This window comes from Triticum urartu, chromosome 1, assembly GCF_003073215.2.
Source record: "Triticum urartu cultivar G1812 chromosome 1, Tu2.1, whole genome shotgun sequence".
Lineage (NCBI taxonomy): Eukaryota > Viridiplantae > Streptophyta > Magnoliopsida > Poales > Poaceae > Triticum > Triticum urartu.
The window spans coordinates 208,941,000-208,961,783 of record NC_053022.1 but is presented as its reverse complement, the minus strand read 5'-3'; positions in this window follow the sequence as shown (position 1 = coordinate 208,961,783).

Sequence of the window (20,784 nt, the reverse complement as noted above, 5' to 3'; positions counted from 1 at the left end):
TGGGCGGCTGGAGCAAGAAGACCAGAGGTTGAAGAAGCATGACGGCCGTTGGATGGACATCGTACGGTCACTGCAGCTAGAATCGTTTATATTGACTAAGTTGACAAAGCCCTTGGTACGCGTCAACTTAGTAGGCCCACAGGTCAGCTTCCGAAATGGTGCGCCCTAGATATCAGGGGAGGAATCTTTTTTTGGGCGGGTGAAGCTAGAATATCCGAGATTGAAGAAGCACGACATCCGTTGGATGGACATCCAATGGCCACTGGTGCTAGAACCATGTGTTGACTATAAGTTGACAAAGCCTTGCATATGCGTCAACTCTCTTTTTTTTGAGGGGACGCGTCAACTTAGTAAGGCCACAAGTGTGTGGCAGAGAACTTATAGCCCGTTTGAGATTTGTAAGAATGTGCAGCCAATTTTTGAATTCTAATGGAATTTACTACAACCCATTTACAGTTTGTTAAAAGTACAGCCCATTTCAACCAACCGTTCAAAAAAGAATTCAATAAAATTTCCCACATTTTGATGGGATCCGAAATATTTTTATCCCGAAATTTCTAGTCAGATTAAATACAATTTCAATATAAATTTATATTATGTAAAAATCCAACGAAACATTGCGCTCGCAACAATTAATGAAATTAAAATTTTCAATATCCAAAAATAATATTTTATAAAGTAATTACGTGTTTGGTGCATTTTTTATAGTTACTGCCTAGTTTTTATAATTACATCCCATTTATTATTTCTTAAAGCCCATTTTCTTGTTAAGCCTAATGCATCCCTCCTAGGAAAGATTTGCAGCCCAGCAGGGCAGAGAATAGCAACTTGACCTTGCCTGGGTATTCCTAAAAAAAGTATAGCTAGTCTAGCCATTTTCAGCTTGAAAAAAATTAATATCTGAGTAGGATATCTGGCCTGGGCTAGACGGGCCACAGCCCACCCAGTTAATAGCTACAGCGATGTTTTCGTTGTTGTTCAGGGGAGAAAAATTAATATCTGGGCTAAACATCGCGGGCCCTATGGATGGTCTAATACAGCGCCCGTTGCTCATTCAGGAAACCAGGATCATAGGGCCACATGTCCGCGATGGCATTGTCGTTCGCTTGTTCACCGGTGCTCATTGAGGAGACGGAGGTTGCAGCACAGGTCCTCCTGCGCTGGTAGCTCTTCCGCCATTAGGGCGTCAAAGTGCGGCCGCACCTTCTCTATGAACATGGCATGAACCGGCTTGGACAGTGGCGCCGGCTCCTGGTCGGATGCTACGTCGACCGTCTGATTGTCGTCGCTCATATCAGCAAGGTAGCTGGCGAGCCAGCATGTTCGGCTACTGGACCGACCCGCTGCCAAGCACGAGTCTAACTGCCCTGACCCACCCAGAACGCCTCCCTCGCCCGCGCGTGCTTTCCGCCCAAAACGGTCAGCGCCGCCCGCCCCACTTCCCGGTGCATGCGATTGCTCCGCCTTCAAACGACACAACTGCCATCCGTCCGTCCTTTTGTCGTCCACATTAATGATATGTGGTTGCCGAGGCGGCTACTCCGGCGCCACACATCCGTCTCTCCACCGCCCACCATTGCTAAATAAACTCTTGCACCGGCCATAGCCGCAGTCATCCACATCCATTCCTATTGTCCTGTCCACACCACTACTGCCGACCATTGCTTCCTCGCGCTCCAGCGCTCTTCGGGATAGGCAGACGATGGACCACATGGAGATGGCAGCCATTGCTGCCGACTAGCTGGCCAGCAGGCAGCCGGAGGAAGACGACGTCCCAATGGACAACATGGTAGTCAACAATCGGGTGCCAACCCCCTCCTCCGTGCCATCCTCGCCGATGCATTGCACCATGACCATCGGTGAGGCCCGTGCCTAATATATGGACACGGTGTGGCAGAAGCGTGAGGAGCAGTTCTGGGTGGCGCATGCCGACGCCGCCTACAACCACCATCTCCTCCAGGAGCACCTGCAGACGGAGGAGCAGGAGGCGCTGCTCGACTCGTACCGCTCCGCCCGCGAGGGCCGCCTCGAGCGCTGGCGGTACCGCATGTGGGTGGCGTAGGCTGCGGCCGCCTACAAAGAGGGCGATGAAGCAGGTGAGGCACTGTTTGGCGAGACTGAGGATGAGGCACAGGACAATGCCGGCTCTGTCGAGTCCCCGCTCTGCTGGAGTCGATGAGGCCCTGCTCCACCGAGGCCCCGCGGCGCGAACAACAAGGCAGAGGACACCGCCGGCTCCGCCGAGGCCCCACCCTGCCGGCAATGAGGGGGAGGATTTCCCCGCTCCGCCGAGGCGCCGCCCGCTGACAACGAGACAGAGGACATCGCCGGCTCCGCCGAGGCCCCGCCCCGCTGCCAACAAGGCCGCGCCACACAGAAAACGAGGAAGAGTAGAACACGATAGGTCGCCACCGCTCGGGTCCAAGTAAGGCCACCGCTGCTACCCTCTGGTTGCTGGCACTGAGCTGTACATCATGGAGCAATTCTATGATCACAGGATGATTGAAGAGTGCTCCGTGGTTGAGCAAGCTCATGAGATACAGTCATTTGCTAGAGAACTTGAGCACTTCAGTTGTATGCTACCGGACAAGTTTGTTGCCGGAGGTATCATCACTAAGATTCCTCCTTCATGGATCTTATTGGCACTCTTGATGTGGAAGAAAAGGCAAGAGCAAAGGACACATGTGCTCGAGGAATTGAGGGAGGATCTAGTGCCAATCTGGTACACAAGAAGAACTTCCAGCCCCACAACTTTAAGAACAAGGGCAAGTTTGATTGTAAAGCAAAGTTTGATGGGAAGAACAAGGTTGTGCAACACACGAACTTCAAGAAGAAGAATGACAAGAAGAAAGGTGTTTGTCATGTGGGGATCCTGATCATTGGGCTCCTAGTTTCCCTAATCGCTATGACAAGCTAGGCGGGTTGACCACTGACGGCCGGTTAGCTTCTTGGCGGCGACGTGGAGTCGGAGAGCTATGTTGGAGAAGGACGCTGCTTCTACTTAGCTGCTGGTGCAGTTGGCTGACTGACACATGGGCCCAACAGGCATCTGGGCCATATGTAAGTTACGCAACTGCACCTGTAGTTAAGTCACTGAAGCTTCTATTCAGCTCAGCCGGGCACACGTCGGTAGCTTCGGTTAATTAATTATACCTCCATCACCATGTGCATATACCGATGTACTGGGGTGATGCACAGTATGTTGCAATAAAGAACAAACTTTTCCCACTACTGTCCCCCATTACTTTCCTCTTTGAACCACATCCTAGATTCATGGTATACAACTTTCCCCACTACTTTCCTGTTTGATCCAACACCTAGATTCGAGTGCAGAAGCGGAAAAAGCCCACATGCAGCTAGAGCAATGCATGTGGAATAAGTAAATTATACCTTATGGTTCTTGGTGTGTGGTTTGGTGGGCGACCGGAGGCCGTTCGACCCACAATATGTACGGCGGCGAAGAAGAAGGGGTCGGAGGCCCTCCCGCGCCGCCGCTGGGTGAAAGTAAACAGCTGCGCTGGTAATGGATTCCCTCCCTTACCGACGGCGACAACGTTAAGCCTCCTTCCCTTCCCGGTGGACGGATCCTGCCGGCTCTTTGACCAGCAGTGAGGGGAGAGAGAGAGAGAGAGGCCAACGAAGTCTTGTTTAGATCTAGAGAGGGTGAGAGAGTGTGAAGAGAGCAACTACAAGCAGACCAGCAGTGAGGGGAGAGAGAGAGGCCAACGAAGTCTTGTTTAGATCTAGAGAGTGTGAAGAGAGCAACTACAAGCGCTGAGGCTCCAGCGTGTATATATATACTGGAGAGTGTGAAGAGTGCAAACCCTAGAAAACAAGCGCCGAGGCTGCAGCTTATATGTGATGAGGTGATTATACGGTCACTATGACACCGTATAGCTTCGTATCCATCCATTTTGACCAGTCAAAGAATCCTCCTGGCACGAATTATGCTCAAGTGTAGTTATCTGTGACGCCCTCGATTCAATCATACACTAATCATACACGCAAATGTGTACGATCAAGATCAAGGACTCATGGGAAGATATCACAGCACAACTCTAGACACAAATTAAAATAATACAAGCTTTATATTACCAGCCAGGGGCCTCGAGGGCTCGAATACATAAGCTCGAATACACAAGAGTAAGAGGAAGCAACAATATCTGAGTACAGACATAAGTTAGACATGTGTGCCTTAAGAAGGCTAGCACAAAAGCAACAACGATCGAAAAGGCAAGGCCTCCTGCCTGGGAGCCTCCTAACTACTCCTAGTCGTCTGCGGTCTTCACATAGTAGTAGGCATCCTCCGGGTAGTAGTAGTCTTCAGTGCCGTCGTTTGGCTCCTGGGATCCGTCATCTGGTCGCAACAACCGGGTATAGGGGAAAAAGAGGTAGCAAAGCAACCGTAAGTACTCATCCAAAGTACTCGCAAGACTTACATCAAATCTAAACCAAGTATGCATCTGTATCAAAGGAGATGGGCTGTATCTGTGGACTAAACTGCAGAATGCCAGAAGGGAAGGGGAAAGCCTAGCCTATCGAAGACTAGCATCTTCTAGAAACCACCATCTTGCAGCAATAGGAGGGAGTAGAGTAGCATAAAGTAAAGTAGCAGTAATGTTATCAACCTTGGCCAGAGATCCTTTCTCGACTCCCTGCGAGAAAGCAATCCCAGAGCCATACTATCCAGTTATCATCACAATCCAATTCTCATCACCATGTCTCACCTCAAGTATCCAGTTCTAGTTGTATCGATCGGGATACAACTCCAAGTGTCCGTTACCGTAGGACAGGCTATCGATAGATGTTTTCTTCCCTGCAGGGGTGCACAAACTTACCCACCACGCTTGATTAACTCCGGCCAGACACACTTTCCTGGGTCATGCCCGGCCTCGGCCAAACAATACGTTGCAACCCGACCTAGGCTTAAAAGAGAGGCCAGCACGCCGGACTAAACCTATGCCCCCAGGGGTCATGGGTCATATCCCCGGGAACTCCTGCACGTTGCGAACGCGGTCGGTGAGCAGACCTAGCTACCTCCTTCAACAAGGTAGGTGCTTTCCAGTCCAACCTGGCGCGCGCCGCTCAGTCGCTGACGTCTATTAAGCTTCGGCTGATGTATACAACGCAGAACGCCCATACTATGCCCACGTGATGGTTAGTGCTATCAGGCCAGAGGCCCCTCGGATCAAATATCCAAATCGTAGTGGATTAGGAATGCGCGGTAACGAGTAGAGACTCACGATCGATGTGACCCCGTCGCCCCGTCTCGAGTACTTGAGGCAAGGGCTAAGAATGCCTGGCCACGCGTCGTAAGTATCTCGCGGGCACCATCCAGGTCGACCTGACTCCACATCACTCACAATTAAGCTCGCGCGGGTACCACTCAGGGTCAACCCGTCTTTAGTCACATGGTTTAGTGCAAAGTCATAGTAACCATAGTAACTGTGTGTCTAACACCAAGGAGAAAACCCGAGGAATCACCCCTAGTGAATTCCACTCGATGTTGTCATCAAGGTGAACATAAGAGGATCCACCCTCGAGGTTCACGTTTGATGGGTTGCACGACAGAGCCGTAACGAAAGTGGTTAAGGAGGAAATCACCCTCGATGACCTCGACCGTAAAGCTACACTACGGAGATCTCATCAGGAGTGATGTAAGAGGTTCCACCCTCGACACTCGATGCTAACTCTGCAGAGTCGTACAACTAAGGGGGGGTGATATGCGGTGTCGGGGCCTGGGCATCGATCACGTTGATCGAGTCATCGAACATAAAGCGGGGCAACTGGGACAAGGTGGGGGTCACTAATGGATCACTAACCATCCTATACTAAGCAGTTTAGGATAAGCAAGTAAGGTATGAAAGCAGGCAACAACAACAGGCTATGCATCAGAGTAGGATCATACAGAAAACAGTAGCAGTTCTAATGCAAGCATGAGAGGGAAAGAAATGGGCGATATCGGAATGCTCAAGGGGGGTTTGCTTTCCTGGAAGCTCTGTAGAAAAGGAAGAAGTGTCGTCGTTGATGTAGCCGATCACAGGGGCATCAGCAGGGGTCTCGGGGTCTACCGGAGTGAAGAGGGGGAAGAAACAGTAAATACAGAGAAAACACATGTATGGCAAGACAAAAGGCAGTGCTATGGGTGTTCTAACACAGTACTACGCGATACCGGCGAGGGGGAATAACATCCGAAAAGTTTTCCCGGAGTTAGGAATTTTTGGACAGACGAACCGGAGGGGAAAAATTTGATGTTTTCTATGATAGGGGCATGTGACAGACGAACGGAGAGCGTATTCCAATTCGTCTCGTCGTTCTGAGCAATTTTCATGTATAACACTTTTTCATCCGAGCTACGGTTTAATTACTAGGATTTTCTAAAGATTTAAACATTTTCTAAAATTTTGTATTTATTTTAATCCGAATTGACCAAGTCAAAAGGACTGGTCTAAATGGGAGTTGGTGGCCCACATGTCACTGCTTTAATAATTTCCAAAAGGATTTATCTAAACTAAATAGATGGGACCCACATGTCATTTGCTAATAGGCTAACTTAGCACTAAACTAATACTAAGCTACACCTAACATAATTATACAAGGACCGGCCACTACTGGCATAGCCTAGCCGGCCACACGTACGGCGCGCAAACACACAGAGCACACACACACACACAATGCTTGGGTTAAGAGAAGATAGCATTTTGTGATTTTTGTAGGATTTAAACCATGCATCAAATGAATTTGGTCTAGTGGAGTAATATGTAGTTTGTCAAGTGTGTATTCTACTCATATTTATTTTTGGCCTATTAGTAGTTGTTTAACCGCTGATTAGAGGCTGCCTAGGGGGTTAGTCAAAGTAGATATTGAAAAGCTAACTAGTAGTACAGTAAGCAGCAGCAGTTAGCGCAGCAGCAGGGCAAGAGCTTCAGCAGAAGCAGCACGAGAAGGCACAGGGGCGCGCGCGGGATGGCAAGCAGGGCCGGGCGCGGCGTCGGGCGAGCAGCAGATGACGGAGGCGGGCGTAGCCAGGCGGCGGTGAGAGCAGGATGCTGCGGGGTGACGCCGACACGGCCGGGCGAAGGCAGGCGCGGCCAGCGCCAGCGGGCGCGAACGGCGACGGCGGACAGGGCCAACAGCGGCGCAGCAGTAGACGACCTTGAGGCCAGGCGCGGGCGAGATGCAGGGGGTATGGCCAGGGCGCAGCTAGGCGAGGCCGGAGGCGAGCAAGCGCGGCCAAGGCGTGGCCCAAACGTCCGGCAGCAGCATGTAGGCATGGCCATGGGCAGCGGCACCACGTACGCGTACGTGTACGCAGACAAGCTCGGGGATGGCGGCTACGGCAACAAATCAAGGGGGTAATGAAGGAGGATGAAGGCGGCTCACTTCAAGGGAGGTCATGGACGTGCCTGGAACCGCCGGGAGGCGCCGGTGGTGGAGATCGACGGCGATGGCGCCGTGGCCGTGGAGGGGAAGACGACCAGATGGCGAGGTTGTGGAGGGCTTCAGCTTGAACCGAAGGTTGTAGGCGATGCAGACGAGGCCGACGGAGCTGCAGAGCATAACCTCACGGGTCGGGGACGGCTCCGGCCATGGGAACGACGGTGACGTGGCCATGGACGTGATTGGGGCAGGGGAGATCTGTGGGGAGGGAGAGAGGGAAGGAGTGGGGGAGCCAGGAGGCAAGTGGGGAGGGGAGATGAGGGGAGCGAGGCGCAGGGGTGGGGCGTGGCCTTATCCCCTCGCCGGGGAGGCACCGACGAGGTGGCTCGGTGGGAGCACGCGCCCTGTAGCGGTCTGAGACCGATGAACAGGAAGGAGAGGGGGTTCATCCGGTGTGGGGAGCTGGGCTAGGCCCAGGGAAATAGGAGAGTGGGCCTTTTCTTTTTTGCAAATCTCTTTCCCTTTTCTTTTATAGTTTCTATTTTCAAATTTTGGCTATTGTTTTCTAGTAAATTGAAAAACTAAACGAGTCTTGTTAGAATGAGACTTGTCACAAAAATCTAGAACATTATTTCTAGGAGGCACAAAAAGTTTGAGGCCAAAGGGAATGTCTAACCATTTTTAGAAATTAAAAAGGCCAAATTTAAATGCTCCTGAATCACTAAAAAAGTTTCCAGGGGCATTTTGAGAATCCAAAAGAGGTTGGTTCCAACATGAAAAATATACAGGGATTATTTGCCATACTTTGAACATTTTTGTTTGCATGTTAGAAACTTTTGCCATTTGACTAGATTTGAATTTTTAATTCGAACGGGATTGAATCATCGCGAGATTAACAACAGTAATCGCGGTGGCGTGGTATCATTAGCATGAGATTACTGTAACATAATTATCCGAGCGTCACATTATCGAACCCGAGACCTCATGTTTGATGAGCGAACAGGCTAACCAGCTACACAACCCTCCCGTTATGTTCAACGAGAGGAAAATAACCTTTTATACATTCCTACATTCGTGTGACAAGCATGTCATGTTTTTTGTGTGTCCGGGAGTCATTTGGATTTAAATAATAATCGTGTCATGTGGCTTTGGTGGTAAGACTATCCACAGTGGTGCAGAAATAATGCAGCTTTAGTCACCTTACCTCTCTCCATGTAGTACATTGGGTCCCACCAGTCAGAGGGTGAAACAAACAAATTAATAAGAAAAATTAAAAGCGCCAGCGGTGTATCTTACCTCACACATCTCGCTACTGCTCGGGAACACTGTTCAGTAGATCCCTCTGTTCGCCCACGTACTATTTTAAGTGAATCCTTATTATAACATGCACATAATTTGGGCACTTGTATTCGACCTAAGTAAGTGTGCCACCGTATCTCGTACGACTCCCTCCGTCTAGGTGTAATAAGTCACGTTGGAGATTGAAGGTGCAGCGGGACCAAGGTGAAAGCAGATTGGAGGAGAAGGAGAAACTTGACCGGTCATTCCTCCAATCAAAGCCCTGATTTATGTCTCTAAACGCAACAATAATCCAAACAACTAAGAGATGCCGTTTTAGCTACCATGTAGGGCCACATATTAACTCGCATGCAAGGCGACTTTGATTTCTTGACTGATCAACGTGTAGTTGCGCTCCATGCATTGGGTTTCCGGGGGAGATAACAAGGCAGAGTATGGAGCGTTTGGTTACATTGCTTAGGCTAGTCATAGTGGTGAGTAACTTGGACTAGTACAACATGCATATGTTACTAGTCTATGTTACTACTACGCGAAGTTTGCCGTCGGAAGCGAGCCGATATGGCTCTCCTGAGCTAGCAAGGTTTTTCTAGCCCACCCAAGCTAGCTGGCCCACAAAAGCTAACATATTTTAACAGTTCCAAACGCCTAATCTTGCCCGGCTGTGCTATAAGATGTTCTTGATAAGGATCCGAACGCTCCCTAAGTAACAACGCTCGCTAGCAACGAGGCCATGAGGGGATTGAGATGTGAAGTTAATGGATGACGCCTAAACATTTTGGGAATATCTGATTTCCGTAGGATGACTTAACACCTAGACGGAGGGAGTACTACTCCTCAGTCTAGGTTCGATGGAATATTCATCACCTCTCCTCTTCTTGTACGTACTCCATTTGTATCTCACTTCCTGTGGCTTCGCACTCGCATGATTTTCCTATTCTCCTGTGTGTGCGTGTGCGTGTGTGTGTTTAACAGCATGTGTGTGTTAGAGATAGTGACAGATCGACCTACTCCTACAGAGAGATGGTGTGTAGTGTATGATTTTAGCCGCAAGAGTCGGTGCATCCTCTCATTTCCGGGCGTCCGGTAGGGACAGGCGGACAACTGCCACACCCACTCCTGACTAGCCTGGCCCACCCAAAGCCCCTCCATCACCCGCGCGCGCTTCCTGCCTGAAACGGTCACTGCCGGTCCAAAGAATCTGTGCCGCATTCATGCCCGGGCAGAGCGGACGCGACCTCTCACTGGCGCCTACGTTGAAGGGAGAAGCGGATTAAAGAGTGATGGTTGCTTCGTCCGTTCAACTTACTGCTGGGTCTATGTGATTTGACGGCTCATTGGTCATTATTACTGAGGTGGTAGGACTGCTGGATGTCCCACGCTTTCGGCGAAAGGAGGTACTACTAGATTACAATTTTCTCCATTCTTACGGCGGAGGAGTGCAAGAGCAGTGAACACACATGCAGGCTCAGTGATTACATGGCCCACCTCACACTATCACCATATTTTCTGGACACCGGGTGACACCTAACTCTTTACATAGTACTCCCTCCATTCCTAAATATAAGTCTTTGTAGAGATTCCACTAGGTGGACTACATACGGAAAAAAATGAATGAATCTCCACTTAAAATGCATCTATATACATCCGTATGTGGTTCATGGTGAAATCTCTACAAAGACTTATATTTAGGAATGCAAGAAGTACTTGTATAGTACGTACTGCAATTTATCAGTGAGATAGTACAATGCTATGAAGCTTCCAGCTTCTGTTACATGTATCTTGCGTCCAAGGTTGCCCGTTGCAACATTTGATCAAATACAAAGGAGACTAACATGCATGCTATTGCATCTCAATGATTGACAGATCATAGCAAATATGTACTCCCTCCATTCTAAAATAAGAGTCTCAACTTTATGCTACACACGGAGCAAAATGAAGGAATCTACACTCTAAAATACGTCTATATACATCAGTGTTTGGTGTATGTACTAGTAGTTCATATTGAAATCTACTAAAGGACATATATATTCCAAACAATATGATAATTTCTCTAACCAAGGTAGTAGGGACAAGGGGTAAACGGAGGGAGTAGTAAAAATTTCTCCTCGTCCTGCGAGCCACCACGCGCGTGGGCGAGGGAGCGGGCGTAAGGCGTACAATACTACTACTACTCATGCAGTCCCTAGCCATTGAAACAGAGACAGCTAAAGAAAAAAACGATCCATGCAGTCCCTAGCCATTGAAACAGAGACAGCTAAAGAAAAAAACGATCCATGCAGTCCCTAGCCCTTGAACCGTAAACCCTAACTAGGCTTTAATTTGCTGGCAATGTCGGCGCTTCCTGAGGAATGAAGTTTCCAACCCTTTGAATATCGGATCATTTTGTGCAGTTTCACCAAAATCGTGAGCATCCTTGTGGAAAAGAAATTGAAGAAGCGTGATTAGAATAAGATTACTGGAACTAGTTGATGAGACATAAACTCATCACAAATATAGTACGTAGAAGCTAGTAGAGGTATGTGCGGGGCAAAGAAGTAGAAAATATCCACATGGAGTGATGTGGGCAGCTAGAGCAGTGGTGCGTGCCAGGTGTAAAGGGAGTTGTACCTGACGGATGTAGGGACGTAGCTCAACCTAATGGAGGGCGGCGGGAGGAGGCAACTACCCACGTCGCGGCAGTGAGCAATGGACGAAGGCAACCTCACCAGCTTTATGAGAGAGAATGGCGGGGACCCCTGATTGAGACGTGTCGACAGTGGGTTTTCTCTGTCGGCGATGGCGACCGCGTCTACACTAAGAATCCACCCTTTTCCCTGGCGGACGTGATCCGCCGGGATGTTAGAGATGTGGCCATAGTGGTTTTGTGCGAGAGAGTGTGAAAACTGAAGAGAGCAACCCCAGCAAGCAACTGTGTAGGCTCGTCTTGCCTATGTATATAGTGGAGCGGTTTCCTTTGCTCTGCATATGAACCTATTTATATTGCGTACATGCCAGTAAAGAAAAAAACTTTATTTATAAATGATGCGGCACCTACTACGCGTTCTCTTATAAACCTTGCGCTTGGCATCTCCAAACTATTAACCTTGCGAATGGGTCTTCACCTCTTTGGGAAGTCGAGCAATAATGGTACTGAAGTATATATCGTTCTGGCTATATGAGACAGAATGAATTGCTGCACGTCGACCACGTGGCAAGGGTCGAGGGGCGAGGGAGAGTGCGTATTATTACGTCCATTTCAATATGGACTACATACGGAGCAAATGAGTGAATCTACACTCTAAAATACGTCTATATACATCAGTGTTTGGAGTATGTACTAGTAGTTCATATTGAAATCTACTAAAGGACATATATTCCAGACAATATGATAATATCTCTAACCAAGGTAGGGACGAGCAGTAAACGGAGGGAGTACTAGTAAATTTTTCTCCTAGTCCTGCGAGCCACCACGTGCATGGGCGAGGGAGCGGGCGTAAGGCGTAGTAAGCAAGCTTCACCTCATCCTATGAGCCACCGCGCCCGTGGGCGGGGGAGACGGCGTACTAAGCAAGCTTCTCCTCGTTCTGTGAGTTGACGGGACACATCAAAAGTACTCCAGTGTATAGAGCCTTACCTCTAAGGTAGGCCCCACATGATTTGCCTCTTTTTTAACATAACGCGTCAAGTCGCAATTTGTTTGTTCACCCGTGGTAGAAGATCCTCCCTCCATCTGGTGGACAACCATTACACGTGTCAAATTACCACGTGGGCTGCCTTTTCGTACAGAAATGAGCTCCACCGTGTACCCGCGCGGGTGTGGTTGGGAAAGAGACGGGAGTACGTGTGCCGTGCGTGCACCTCTTCTCTTCGTGCATGCCCCCCACCTACGTGGGTGTGTGTGAGAGATACAAACCTAGACAAATGGCTTGTGCGTTCTTGAGTGTTTTTTGTTTGGGGGGGGAGGTTGATTTCGTGAATGTATTTGTGGGAATATGTGTCGATGACATCTCAAACAAATTTTTTGCATGCAATGTGTGTGAAATGGAGGCCTATCCATATCATATATAGAGGGTCGGGCGATCCACGAGAAGAGAGGGAGGGGTCATAGATATCGATAGAGTCAGAGAGGATCAAGTGGGTGGGTGCGAGATCGATGAAGAGAGCCATCGAAATTGTGTGTGTGTGCAAGTCAAAGATATAGGGCGACTGACCTAGCTACCGTAACGTCAGAGGGCACAGGTCAAGTTTGTGTGTGGTAGGGAGACATGACTAGAGTGCTCGATGTATCGGTGTGTGTGTGTGGGAGGGGTAGGCAGAGGCCTAAATGTAGAGGTAGAACGACTCATATATGTGTTGAGAAGGAGTGCCTAGCTATGTCTTGAGGGAGATCGGTCGACATCCATACATAACTGAAGGACGGGAAATAGGATGGGACAGAGAGAGAGAGAGAGAGAGGAGAGAGAGGGAGGGAGAGGGGTAGAGTGTTGGATGGGTGATGGAGTTGCTTCTCGAAGATGGTGGGAGAGGCCTACTAGACAAACTGGGGGTGGAACTGCAATATCATCAATAAGAGTGGGGATATGTTTCTGTGTGTGCCTGTGCGTGATAGATCTGTCGGGACACATCCATCGATGATGAAGGGGAACCATGTGTTTGGTAAGCAAACCTAACTAGATCGGTAGATCAATTGTTGTTTGTCGGAGGAAGGGAGAGACATAACTAATGAGATAGATCGATCGACACGTGGGGAAAAATTAGTTATAAGGACCTAGCTAGCCATATGTATAGCGGGAGATCGTTCGGTGTACGTCCATTTGTTAGAGGCAAATAAGGCCCGGCGAGACGGATTGATAGAGATAATGGAGCTAGGAGATGGTGCGAGAGGCCCAGCTACTAGCTAGATAGGGGGAAGAGTGTGCGATTGTGAGATCTATGAAAAGAGGGGCGAGAGTTTACATGTGTGTGGGACCGTATGAGAGACACGAGGAAAGGACAGATAAAGGAGGAGATTGAAGGTGCGTGTGTATGTTGTAGGAAGACATCGCTGGAGAGGTTTATCGATCGGTGTGTGTCGGAAAGGAGTTGTGGAGACTATGGGAGAACGACCTAAAGAAAAAAAATGAATGTGCGCGATGGATAGAATGTTGTGGGAGGGTGGGCGAGGAGGGCGTGTGCATGCACGAGAGAAAGTTAGTGGTAGCTACAAAGGTTAGAGGATTGTGTGGGTGTAAGAGACTAACAAAGATCATAATTTGAAATGAAAGTGGATTCAAATATTTGAATAGGAGATCATAGTGTTTTAAACATATGCATGCATGAATATAGCAGTGATATGTGTGTTGTGGTTTTGCACATGTTATACCATAATGTGATAATGCATGGCGTTTGCAACTCATAGCTAAATGTCGAACAATCTAAACCATACTAGACATCAAACAATCTCACATTTTATTTGAATTTGTGATAATGTGTGGCGTTTGCAGCTTACAACTAAATATCGAACAATCTAAACAATACTATAGATCGAACATTCTCGCATTTTATTTGAATTTTTGGTAATGTGTGGTGTTTGCAACTCACATCTAAATACTTGTAGGCGTAGGGGGTGGGGCACCATACATAATGTGATAAACACATTATACATCTGAGACATGGTTTAGTTTGTGAAGATCTTGCTAGAGCTTGAAATGTACTATGATTTGAAATCAACATAAAGTGGATTTAAAAAATCGAGTTCGAGTTCATATAGTACACATAGTTCATATGTAACTCGAGACCTATCATGTGGTGTGCTATGAAGATAATACACAAACGATGGTTTAACTTGACAATAATGACGATTGTAGATCTTACTAAAACAAAGAAACGAATTCAAATGCTTTAACTTCACAACAATCATTATTGTAGATCTTATTCAAATAGAGAAACGAATTCAAATTTAGTTCATATTGAAGCGGTAGTATATACGTTTGGAATGCACTAAAACGTTCATTTGAGTACTAGGTTGCATGCATTATACACGTAGCGAAATATTTTAATTGAACATAACATGAATTCAAAGTTTGTCCGGAAATTTCAACCCGTGCCTTGTTAGCCTGAAATATTTAAGATATATCTTTGTCTCGTTGTGCTTCGACAAATCCCTCCATCTCAACCCGCGCCTTACTATTCCAAAATTACAACGCACGCGAAAACTCCCACCTCCTGTGAAATCCCGACACGCTAAATGCCTGTGATACCCCTGAACCGAAAGAACCGCCACAAATCGGTGGGGGGTACTTTCGTAACTTACCCCACATTTCGGACAAGCGCGTCCCTAAGCTATGGTTCCCCACTCCCATCCCATCCCCCCCCCCATTCGTACACCGAGCCCGGGAAACCCGTGAAGCCCCACACCCTCCTCCGTCCGCCACCCAGCCAGAGCCTCTTCCCCGACAACGTCGTCCACAGCAACACCTCGACGTCCCTCGTCCATCGTACCGGATGAGGATCCGTCGTTGATCTGGTCATCCCGCCGGTTCTACCACCCCGTCCTCCACCTCCAAGGAGCTGCCCCAACATTCCCCTCGTCTTTCGCGCCACCTCCATTCCCACACCATCGTCTTCACCTGCACCACCGGAAGAGCATCATAATCACCATTTCCTTGGATGAAGCTGCTGCCTAATCAGCGCCACCAAAGAGGTTGTACACTAATCGCCGCATTTTCTTCTTGAGTCGATCTCACAGTGCTGCCGGCGCTTGGTCCTGAGCCGACACGGCGCGGCTCCATCAACGGTGGCGTCGCCGGCCACTTCCTCCATGGCGTCGACATCCACATCAGTAGGAGCTGCTGCTGCTTTAGCTCTCGCTCGCGCTGCTGCTTTACTCTTGATCTCAGTCCCCTGCCTGGTCTGCTCTTGCTCTTGCTCTTGCTCGCGCTGCTGCTCTCGCTCTGGCTCTTGCTTGCGATGCTGCTCCGATTTAGCTACACTTTAGTTGACTAAATCGACTTTTGGGTTAGTCGATTTTCAGGGGGTGGGGGGGGGGCTTCACCGAAGTTTGGGAAGAACTAACTGCATCGGTGGAGGGGGGCTCGCCGGAGAGGTACCCCACTATCTATCTTAGGGTTCAGGGTGGGGGCGATGGTCGCCGGCGGTGGTGGGGTGGTGGCGTGGGGATCGCCGAGAAAAAGCTCGGCACGGGGAGCCTACAGGGATGGCCGAGGGGCGGCGGACCGGCGATGGGGAGTGTTTTCGGGGCGGGCGGGGCGGTGCACCCCCGGCCGCGGGCGGCGGGGGGCGGCTCTTTGGCCGGTGGTGGCTGGCGGCTCAGGGGGGTGGAGGTTGAAGATGAACCGCCCCGCCCGCTGCGGGCGGCGGGGGGTGGCTCTTTGGCCGGTTGTGGCTGGCGGCTCAGGGGGGTGGAGGTTGAAGATGAACTACAAGCCCTTGATTTCGTATCCAACGGCTGCAAAATCGACTGACCAAAGATGAAAAAGTCAGTCGACTGACTTGTAGCCTCACCTCTAGTGCGTTCAGTTTTGACAGTAAAATTCAATTTCAACAGCAAAATTCAGTTTCGACAGTTAAGTTCAGTTTCGATAGTTAAATTTAGTTTTGATAGTTAAGTTCAGAGATGAGCGGCTGATGTATACATCTATCACTTTGTGGTTATGTATTTTAGGTCATCTATTAGAGATGCTATTAGAATTCCACTCAGGTTAACGTTGTCTCTCTTGTCCTGCTTCAGCCTCGGTGTCGTACAACTCACCGGAGCTGCTCCAACGACGAAACCCTCCATCATAGCGGAGCAGTACCTCGGGCTCCTTCTCCAGATGCCTAAGATCTTCTTCCCATCCTCCGACAGCCAAGTCAGCCGGAGCATCCTCACCAGCCAACCCAATCACGCTGAGATCGACATGGCTACGCCAAAGAGGTTGTACACTTCTTGTGGTTTCACTTAATTTCACCATGCTTCTTTGCATCATGTGATCTTCCAATTCTTGTGAACCAAACACCCAGATTGGCAGAAATCATGTGTTTTAAATTATCTGTTTTGCACGTGCATTCCTGTCATATTCCTATCTATTTCCTATCCCTGCATTGTTAGAGTCCTCAAATTCAAACAATCCCTTACACAATTACTTCTGTTACAGATATGTGTCAAAGAAAACCTTGTGTGGTTTGTCCTACTCTTGCGGTGCTGTGTTCCACCCCAACTCAGCTGCTCCAACGACGGAAGGGTTCACCACAGCAGGGATCCACTCTCCACACCGTCTTTCGCCGCCTCAAATCTTCTTCCCCGTCGCCGGCAGCCACGACAACTGCATTACCATCATCAACTGAGCAGATGACCTTGAGGACTACACTGGTCCGCAATAGAGGTTGCACTCTTCCGTCTCTGCTTATGTTATGCATCGCTTAATATGATGACATGCTACTTTATCATCGTGTTCACCTATTAGACTCCGACTCAAGTCCAAACTTATCCTGAAACTTGAGTTTTTTTAATGGTTGTAGGGTACATATTGGGGCAGCAATCAGTACTATCTGGTTAATCTCGGGTGTCTACTATGAGTTTCATGTTGGTTGCAAACAAACATTAAAGGAGCCATTATCTGTATTTTTTAACTAAAGCTATTATCTGCCTGCTATCATTGGTTTTGGGTCTATCCATAGTTTGCTACCTTCACTCTAGATTTGTGCATGCACTCCTTACATAATCTCACTATGTTTTATGCCTATGCATGTCAGTTATTGTACACAATGGAATTGAACATGTAGAGCAAAAAGATGAGCCTTGCGTGGCAATAAAATTTCATGCAGACGTCGCTCCATGGTGGGCATAAAGGCAGCCCCCCTCCACCCATTTTGGATCGTAATCAAGAGGAAGATAACTGTTTTGAGGGGGATTCAGAAGTAGAAGACCACTCCTATTTACCCCATGAGGTCTTCACTCTAACATGGCATGCTGATGTTGGTAATATCATGCATATGGTGCCTTTTGCTTACTGTATATATCAAAGATGTCATCTGCTTAGTTTAGACATGCTTTGTGTCCATGCCATCTGTTTAGTTCCTTTATCGTATATGTGAATCATGCAATGCCATCTTGTTTAGCCAGGCATCATATATGTGAATTTCGCAATGCCACCCTGGTTAGCCAGTCGTCTTATATGTGAATTATATCATGACATCATTTTTTATTACGTGTTAAATTTGTCAACAATTTTAGTACATTCAATTACTTTTCCTGTGCATCAGCCATTCGGCACGGTCAAGGAAAATTTTGGAGTGGAAACAAGGTCTTCAGAGCAGACAATGCTATCTGACGAAGCACATGTCTTGCTGGTTACAGATAGCTCCTCAGAGGAGGATTCAGAGACAGATGACCAGTCCTATCCCCCCCGAGGTGCATGCTCTAACTGGGCAGGGTTATCTTGCACATATCGTGCGTATGGTATCTTGCATTGCTATTTGATTTGCTTAGATTAGACATGATTTGTGTGAATGCCACCTGTTTAGTGTCTAATTACCATATATGTGAATTATGCAATGCCATCTTTTTGCAAGACATTATATATGTGAATTATGCAATGCTATCTTGTTGCAAGGCATTATATATGTGAATTATGCAATGCCATGCTATTTAGCCAAGCGTCATATATGTGAATTATATCATGCCGTCCTTTTTTTTATTTCCCATTGCTTTTGTCGACAATGTTTGTATATTCAACTGCTCTTCCTGTGCATCAGCCATTCGAATTGGTGACGGAGAAATCTGGAGTGAAAACAAGGTCTTCAGAGCAGACAATGCTACCTGGTGAAGCAGATATGTTGCTGGTTACAGATAGATCTTCAGAGGAGGATTCAGAGGCAGATGACAAGTCCTATTATCCCCCTGAGGTGTATGCTCAAACTTGGCAGGGTTATATTACTCATATCATGCATATGTTGTATTGCAATGCTTAGTTTTTACATCATATACACGATATTGAATGCCATCTCCTTAGTTGACACATCATATATGCGATTGCCCTCTTCTCACTTCCTTAGTATATAAATCATATATTTGAATTATATCATGCCATGATGTTTACATAGACAGCCTGTATCTGAATTATGGCATGCCAACCCATTTTCTAAAGACATAATATAGTTATATCATCTCATCCCGTTCACATAGTCATCATATTTTGAATTATGTCATTCTATCCGTGAATTATATCATGCCATCATGTTTCCATCGACGACATGTTTGTGATTTATAGCATGCCAACCACTTTAATAGACACATCGTATAGTTATATCATGTCATCATGTTTACATAGTCATCATATTTTGAAGTATGTCATTCTATCCTGTTTAGTTAGCCATCATACATGTGAAATTGTGTCATGATATCCTGTTTAATTAGCCATCATATATTTGAAATTATGTCTTGCTATTCTGTTTGGTTAGACAACATAAATGTGAATTATTTCATGCCCTGTTTTCTTCCCTACTATCCATTGCACCTGTCTATCTTACAATGTCTGTACATTCAATTACTTTTCTTGTTTATCAGCCATTTCAATTGGAGGGGGTGATGGCAGTATCTGTGGGAGTAAAAACACGGTCTTCAGAAAAGATCGTGCTACCTGTCGATGGAGATAGAACCACGGTTGTACTTGCCCAAGAACCAGCCCCACCACACATAACCCAGACTCATGCAGATTGTACCCCTACCCAGTTGGACAGAGAACCAGCTACACCCCTCCTAACCCCAACACCAGCAGATAGTAACCCAGTTCCTGTTGACACAACACCGTCTCCACCACAAAGCACCCAAACACGAGCAGTTAGTAAGGCAACTGTAGTGCCCAAAGCACGAGTGTGACGCCCCCGATTTGACCGTACACTAATCATGCACGCAAATGTGTACGATCAAGATCAAGGACTCACGGGAAGATATCACAACACGACTCTACAAATAAAATAAGTCATACAAGCATCATATTACAAGCCAGGGGGCCTCGAGGGCTCGAATACAAGAGCTCGATCATAGACAAGTCAGCGGAAGCAACAATATCTGAGTACGGACATAAGTTAAACAAGTTTGCCTTCAGAAGGCTAGCACAAACTGGGATACAGATCGAAGGAGGCGCAGGCCTCCTGCCTGGGATCCTCCTAACTACTCCTGGTCGTCGTCAGCGGGCAGCACGTAGTAGTAGGCACCTCCGGTGTAGTAGGAGTCGTCGTCGAAGGTGGCGTCTGGCTCCTGGGCTCCAACATCTGGTTGCGACAACCAGGTAGAAGGGATAGGGGGAAAAGAGGGAGAAAGCAACCGTGAGTACTCATCCAAAGTACTCGCAAGCAAGGAGCTATACTACATATGTATGCATTGGTATCAACTGGAATAATGCTATTATATGTGGACTGAACTGCAGAAAGCCGGGATAAGGGGGGGATAGCTAGTCCTTTCGAAGACTACGCTTCTGGCAGCCTCCGTCTTGCAGCATGTAGAAGAGAGTAGACTGAAGTCCTCCGAGTATCATCGCATAGCATAATCCTACCCGGCGATCCTCTCCTCGTCGCCCTGTTAGAGAGCGATCACCGGTTGTATCTGGCACTTGGAAGGGTGTGTTTTATTAAGTATCCGGTTCTAGTTGTCATAAGGTCAAGGTACAACTCCAAGTCGTCCTGTTACCGAAGATCACGGCTATTCGAATAGATTAACTTCCCTGCAGGGGTGCACCACATAACCCAACACGCTCGATCCCATTTGGCCGGACACACTTTCCTGGGTCATGCCCGGCCTCGGAAGATCAACACATCGCAGCCCTACCTAGGCACAACAGAGAGGTCAGCACGTCGGTCTAATCCTATGGCGCAGGGGTCTGGGCCCATCGCCCATTGCACACCTGCACGTTGCGTACGCGGCCGGAAGCAGAACTAGCCCCCTTAATACAAGAGCAATCTTACGGTCCAATCCGGTGCGCGCCACTCAGTCGTTGACGTCACGAAGGCTTTGGCTGATACCACGACGTCGAGTGCCCATAACTGTCCCCGCGTAGATGCTTAGTGCGTATAGGCCAGTAGCCAGACTCAGATCAAATACCAAGATCTCGTTAAACGTGTTAAGTATCTGCGAACGCCGACCAGGGC